Here is a 7941-nt window from a genome sequence, read left to right on the forward strand (position 1 = left end):
TATTTATACGCTACATGTGTTTGTATCTGTATGTATGAACGTATACGCGTATTTGTATACATGCGCAGTAAATAGTCATGTACTTGCGATTGATCATGCATAAAAAAAATGGCTGGAGTAATAGCCTCACTGCAAATCCTTTCTGGAGAAATAGTTCGGTAAAACTTTGCGTTCGTTTCCTTTTTTTTTTTTTTTTCTGGTCCATGTGTCTTTTGTTGTCCCCGTTGGAAATTCTCCGCCGTGCGAGATATTCCCTGACAGCTGATTGAAAGCAGTGTCTTTTCTCTCACTGAAAGGAATATTCTGAGTGTTATGTTCTTAGATATACTGACACTTATCTTTGAAATGCTTTAGAATGTTAGCTTCTAGAGTTTTGGCTCTGTATTTCGATTAAGTAACTAGTTTATTTCGATTAAGTAACTAGTTTTTTCGATTAAGCAACTAGCTTTAAAGTAATACTGACACTTATCTTTGAAATGCTTTAGAATGTTAGCTTCTAGAGTTTAGGCTCTGTATTTCGATTAAGTAACTAGTTTTTTTCGATTAACTAACTAGTTTTTCTCGATTAAGTAACCAGTTTTAAAGTAATACTGACACTTATATATTTGAAATGCTTTAGAATGTTGGCTTCTATATTTTTGGCTCTGTATCTCGATTAAGTAACTAGTTTTTTTCGATTAAGTAACTAGTTTTAAAGTAATACTGACACTTATCTTTGAAGTGCTTTAGAATGTTGGTTTCTATATTTTTGGCTCTCTATTTCGATTAAGCAACTAGTTTTAAAGTAATGTCTTCCACTTGTCAAGTATCATCCTGTTGTTATTATTATTAAAATAGTTTAACCAGACCACTGAGCTGATTAACGGCTCTCATATGGCTGGCCCGAATGATTAAAATGAAATGGTGTACCAGGTCTAGGTCATTTGCCAAGCTCTGGGACTAAATGAATAATGATAATGAAACGTTCAAAATAGATATGAAAAAAAAAAGCATATTTCCACACCGAACACGCGCACACATTAAATACATTTGCCCAAGTTTCCATCTGCATAATAAAACAAGTAAAAAATGTGCCGAAATTTCTTCGGCGCGATCGAGTTTTCTGTACAGCGTATAATGCCGTATTAGCCGCGGCCCATGAAGCTTCCAGCCACGGCTCGGTGGTGGCCTGTCCTATAGCGTTGCCAGACGCACGGTTATGGCCAAGTTTAACCTTAAATAGAAATAAAAAATACTGAGGCTAGATGGTTGCAATTTGGTATGTTTGATGACTGGAGGGTGGATGATCAGCATACCAATTTGCCGGCCTCTAGCCTCAGTAGTTTTTAAGATCTGAGGGCGGACAGAGTAAAGTGCGGACGGACAGACAAAGCCGGCACAGTAATTTTATTTTACAGAAAACTAAAAATAAAAGAACTAATGATAAAATTCAGAATGAGTTCAGATTTATAAATTTCGTATTTATTTGTATATTAAATGCCCGTGGGCTTTATCATCCTGTTGACACAAACTGCTGCTATTGTTAAAGTGATGTCTACTAGTTGCTTATGTTGAAGTTGTTGACTTATAGGGCTTTAGTTATTAACGTCTTCCAGTTGTGAATTCTTGCAGCAGAGCCCCTTCCTTTACCGAGTGGCTTATTTATTGTCATTCTAAGCTTCCGTTTTTCATCTAAGAAACTGAAATGGAATTAAACGAATTCTACTTGTTTTCGTGTTTTTTCTTTTATGAATCTATCCAAGCTGACACATTGTTTACAGATTTCTGCATTCCTTTAAACCTACCAGTTGGTATAGTTTACCTGTATTTATTTCTTTGTATTCCGCAACATACGTTAAATACCTAAAAACGTTTACGAAAATCCGTTTTGTTTTCGATGGATTATTAATAAAAGATCAAATATTCTGTAAAGAATATCGAATGTTTTCTAAAATAAATATTTGGTATTTATTATTATATGGCTCTTAAACTGAATGTTCGTTTAGCTTTTCAGGTATAATTATTCTTTAAATGTTTAAATAGTAAAAAAAAAAATATTCCTCTTAGAAAGTATGAAAAAACACGTTGAGGATTCTGCGGCCCAGAACATGTGGGATTATAATCTTTTTTTTAAATTCCTACTTTGAAATTAATTTTGTATCTATTCAGTCAAATTAGTATTGCACGACATTTATATGAAGTTTTTTTTCGTGGAACAATTAGCAACTTTTGCTGTTGTAACATTATCAGTTTTGCAGTCTCGCTCTCTCTCGAGTTTTATGTACATTGGTCTTCAGATTATTATTATTATTATTATTATTATTATTATTATTATTATTATTATCTGTGGTGCATCACTATATTGTGATGAAAAATAATGAGTAAAAAAGCCACAGTAATGTAGTACAGTTTATCAATGACATTATTGTGGCTTTTTTACTCATTATTATTATTATTATTATTATTATTATTATTATTATTATTATTATTATTATTATATTATCTGTGGTGCATCACTATATTGTGATCGAAAATAATGATTAAAAAAGCCACTATAATGTAATACAGTTTATCAGTTACATTATTGTGGCTTTTTTACTCATTATTATTATTATTATTATTATTATTATTATTATTATTATTATTATTATTATTATTATTATTATTATTATCATCTGTGGCGCATCACTATATTGTGATCGAAAATAATGAGTAAAAAAAGCCACAGTAATGTCATACAGTTTATCAATTACATTATTGTGGGTTTTTTACTCATTATTATTATTATTATTATTATTATTATTATTATTATTATTATTATTATTATTATTATTATTATTATTATTATTATTATTATTATTATTATTATTATTATTATTATTCAAAAGATGACTCCCGTTCATATGAAGAACGCCCATAGGGGCCAGTGACTTGAAACTGAAGCTTCCGAAGAATAAGTGTTCATTAGGAAGTAAGAGAATGTAAAGGGAAATACAGAAATAAAAGATCTCACTTATTAAAAAAAATAAATTATTAAATTAATAAATAGATAAAAATGTATTGAAATGCAAGGAGAATGGCATTAGGGCAGTAATTCATTGTACAGTATCATCGCTTGAACTTTTGCAACATCCTTAGGTAGACCGTTCCACAGTCCAACGGTGTAAGGAATAAAGGACCCCTGGAACTGAGAAGTTCGACAGCGAGGCACATTTACCACATATTGTTGCTGCCGTTCAGCGAATCTGGTTGCTCTCGGCATATGTAAAACCTTGTCAGAAGACTAACTAAAAAATTTGATAACAGAAAATGTCCTAAACGGCGTTAAAATATATCTTCTAATAAAAATAATTTTGTGAGTACCCCAGTGTGGTATTGGGCATCGTCGATACTGAAATAAGGAAGGAAAGAGTTGTTGTGAAAGGTATTCTGTATCATAAACGAATGGTATACTCACAATGATAGCATTCTCATTATCAGAAAGCTTTTCTTAGATGGTCTGTCTCTTCGCGACTGGGCGTATAATGGTGTTATTATTATTTATTATCGTATGCTTGCATAGCATTCTCATTTTCATAAATTATAATTTCATATCGCACGTGAGTTATAGTGGTGGGCTGTTAAAGTGTTTTTCAGTGAAGACATTATCTGCATGGCATGTTTTCGTTCAGAATTTAATAAATAAGGAAATATATGCCACTTTTTACACCATATTTTTCACTACATTACTTATCTTTATCAAAGGGAAGGTCCTTTAGGTAGAGTAGAAAATCTTTTTTTTTTTCTTTTTAGATTTTGGTATTAGATGTAAAAATTGAAAAATGACCAAGGTTATATTTACTGAAGTGAATCGGGAATTTTCCTTCGTTACTCCGAACTTAGATGGTCTCTGATCCCATTTGTAAATTTGCCAGTACGAAAATACCAATTCGAAGTAAGATATATGTAAATATATCTTTCACTTCACTTTATGAAGCGATTTGCAGATGCTGAAGGTGCATGAAAGCAAAATGGTTGAAGTGTGTGTGTGTGTGTGTTTTGCAAAATGGATATATTCAGTCTTATATTTGATACCCGATACTTCGTAAAGATACAATACTTGCAGTGGCGTAGATATCATGTTAGTTCCACTCGGGGGAATATGCACGCATTGTAAAGTGCCAGGGAGCAATAGCATAATATACACCAAAGTTAGGGTTACGAAAGGAAAATGCATACGGCAGCTAAATGGGTACACAGACAGAGAAATAATCCAGTTTGATGCATGGGGGAATACTTACAAGCTTTCTGCAGTGGTCGCTTAAGTGGAGAGAGAGAGAGAGAGAGAGAGAGAGAGAGAGAGAGAGAGAGAGAGAGAGAGAGGAACAAGTTTTGAATGGGTTAGATGGATCTGGAATCTGGAGTGGGGTTTTGGGAAAAGAGATCTGGATCCACCACGGAAAAGGGACGGAGCGGAATATCAGATCAGAGAATTTGTCTGGAATGCTTGAGACAGAGAGAGAGAGAGAGAGAGAGAGAGAGAGAGAGAGAGAGAGAGAGAGAGAGAGAGAGAGAGAGAGAACTTTTAGAAATATTGAAAGAGTCTGTGGAGTTCTCGTGTGTCATGTTATGATAGTGCCAATATATTTTGTATATCTGCTTTACATAAATAGACATTGTCTTAGTACAGTATAATTAATGGTTACAAAATACAAACAAATCAGTTAAATTTGTTCGTATCAGGCCTTATATGGATTATGTACTGATCCCCTGCGATCCAAATAATAGATACCTAATTATACCCTAAAAATGTTCTTAAATAAATAATTTCCTTTTTTATCATATTTTTGGAATAAAACGATTTCTCAAAAGTGTGGGTGGTTTAAGATGAAAACGTATTAATTATTCTATCTATATGTATGTATACATATATATATAGTATATATATATATATATATATATATATATATATATATATATATATATATATATATATATATATATATATATATATATATTATATATATATGGGTGGTTCAAGATGAAAACGTAGTAATTATTCTATATATATATACATATATATATATATATATATATATATATATATATATATATATATATATATATATATATATATATTTATATATGTATATATGGTGAAGGGTGGCGCCAGAAAGGCATGCCCAACATTTATTGAAATTTGATTTTGAAAGTGACATGCTACGACACGAACGAAAAAAAGAAACTCTAAAACTATGCGAAAAGAATAACATGATTTTTCTCTTCCAGAAATACAAAGAAAAAAATTCACACAATTTTGTGACTTCCTTATCTGGAATGACATTCATTTTTGCATTTATCTTCATTTTCAAGACAGGATTTGTCAAGTTGGAGCTGATGATTTGTCATCTCTCGGGAATTAATTAGCATTTTTTAACGTCAAGGTTCGTCATTTTCTAGGTGAAGGTCGTGACCTGATGATAAACGTCAAGGTTCGCCATTTTCCAGGTGAAGGTCTTGACCTTCACTCTTTTCAGGGTAATGATTTGTGATTTGGGGATTGTGTCATGCAAATCGCAGTGTGTCTTTCCTTTGACACTGGCTATTTCTTTATTGTGAGTAGATTTCTTTATTTATACTGTGGGTCTTCATTTTTAGTTTTCTGCAAAAGAAAACTATTGTGCCGGCTTTGACTGTCCTTCCGCACTTTTTCTGTCCGCCCTCAGATCTTAAAAACTACTGAGGCTAGGGGGCTGCAAATTGGTATGTTGATCATCCACCCCCCAGTCATCAAACATACCATATTGCAGCCCTCTTGCCTCATTAGTTTTTATTTTATTTGAGATTAAAGTTAGCCATAATCGTGCTTCTGGCAACGATATAGGATAGGCCACCACCAGGCCGTTGTTTTAAGTTTCATGGGCCCCGGCTCATACAGCACTATGCCGAGACCACCGAAAGATAGATCTATTTTCAGTGGCCTTGATTATACGCTGTAGTGGCTGTACAGAAAACTCGATTGCGCCGAAGAAACTTCGGCGCATTTTTAACTTGAGATAACAATTAATCTCTGTAGATGTTGGTATTGGTCTGCTATTACATGGATTTTCTGTCTTGGATTGTTTTTTAGGTAATGACCATGAGAAGAGATCAATAGTAATTTGATTTAAAAACAAAAACTTTTAAATTGCGTCTTGAAATAGTGGGACTTAAATTTTAATTTAGAATCTGTTTAATTTAAACTAATATCAAAATTATTGTGCTATCCTGTTATTACAAGGTTTCCTTCCCTTGGATTTTTTTTTCTTTTTATGCTTAGCGACCATGGTAATATGATAAAAAAATAGTAGGTTATAAACCATTCTTTCTATGGAGTTTCAAAAGTGTGTGAAGCATATGTTACTTTAGAATCTATTTAATATTTGATAGATACTTTTTAAATGGCGTTTTAAAGTTGTGTGAATTATGTATTAACTTAGAATCTGTTTAATATTTGATAAGCCCCTCCTTTTGTATGGCGTATTAAAATAAAGGGAACTGTATACAAACTTAAGAAGAAAGATTTTGTTAGCTCTATGTATTTTTCATTTTTCTTATTTTCAGCCCGGGGCTACAAAACGTCCCTAGGTTTCTAATCCTTTTAGCCTTGAACAAACGCCCGTGTACTTTTAAACTCTGTTGATGGAGTTTTAAAGTAAAGGGAATTATATGTAAATTTAGATTCTATTTAGTACAGACTGTTGCAAGGGAGGAGTTATTTTGCTCCATACTTTCCTTTCCGTTTTTCTTATTTTCAAGCCTGGGCTACAGAGCTGTAGTAGGTTTCTCATCCCTTAGTCTTGAACAAATGCTCGTGTATTCTTAATAATGTTTATGGCGTTTTGAAATAAAAGGAATTACATGTAAATTTAGATTCTGTTAAGTACAGACTATTGCAAGGGAGGAATTATTTTGCACATTACTTTCTTTTCCGTTTTTCTTATTTTCAAGCCTGGGCTAGAAAAGGCAGTAGGTTTCTCATCCCTTAGCCCAGAACAAGTGCCCCTGTATTTTTATACTCTTTTTATGGTGTTTTAAAATTAAGGGAATTATATGTAAATTTAGATTCTATTTAGTACAGACTATTGCAAGAGAGGAATTATTTTGCACATTACTTTCTTTTTCGTTTTTCTTATTTTCAAGCCCGGGCTAGAAAAAGGCAGTAGGTTTCGCATCTCTTAGTCTTGAACAAATGCCCCTGCATTTTTAAACTTTTTATGGCTTTTCAGAATAAAAGGTATTAAATGTAAATTTAGACTATATTTAGTATAGCCTAGACTATTGCAAGGGACGAATTATTTTGCACCATACTTTCTTTTCCGTTTTTTTTTTTTTTTTTTTTTATTTTGAAGCCTGGGCTAGAAAAAGGCAGCGGGGTTCTCATCCCTTTACCCTTGAACAAATGCCCGTGTATTTTTTTTAAAGAGGGAAAAATGTTCTTTTTGTGAAGGGAGGTAGATATATCCTCTTTGCAGGAAAAAGGGGCGAGTATGATTTTTCCAAGGAGTACGATATGCAAGGAAATTGAAATCGCATATTTTCGCCGGGCGTCCGTCGAATTGGAAATAGATTGTAATTTGTTAACAAAGAGGCGCAGAAATAACCCCGAGGAGGAAATGGAACAGTTGGAATTTTGGTTTGGGGGATTCCGAGAAAATAACCCGACGGGAATAAGTCCATTGGCTTGCGAACATTCCTTTTTTCGTCTGTTTTCCGTCGTTCCTTGTTTCGTACCTGTGTTTTGTTCCTTCTTCTTTTGGTTTGGTATTGTATCAGTTTTGCTTTTCAGGTATATGTCAGCGGTATTACTGGTACTTACAAATTTTATGTATTGATTTGTTTTACTGAAGTAACGATTTTATAAGCATATGTAATTTGGTCTAGGCCACTGAACTTTTTCGATTTATGTTTGACTTCTATGTTGTAGATCATCGCACTTATGTA

The sequence above is a fragment of the Macrobrachium rosenbergii genome, chromosome 48, assembly GCF_040412425.1.
Source record: "Macrobrachium rosenbergii isolate ZJJX-2024 chromosome 48, ASM4041242v1, whole genome shotgun sequence".
In the NCBI taxonomy this organism is placed as follows: domain Eukaryota; kingdom Metazoa; phylum Arthropoda; class Malacostraca; order Decapoda; family Palaemonidae; genus Macrobrachium; species Macrobrachium rosenbergii.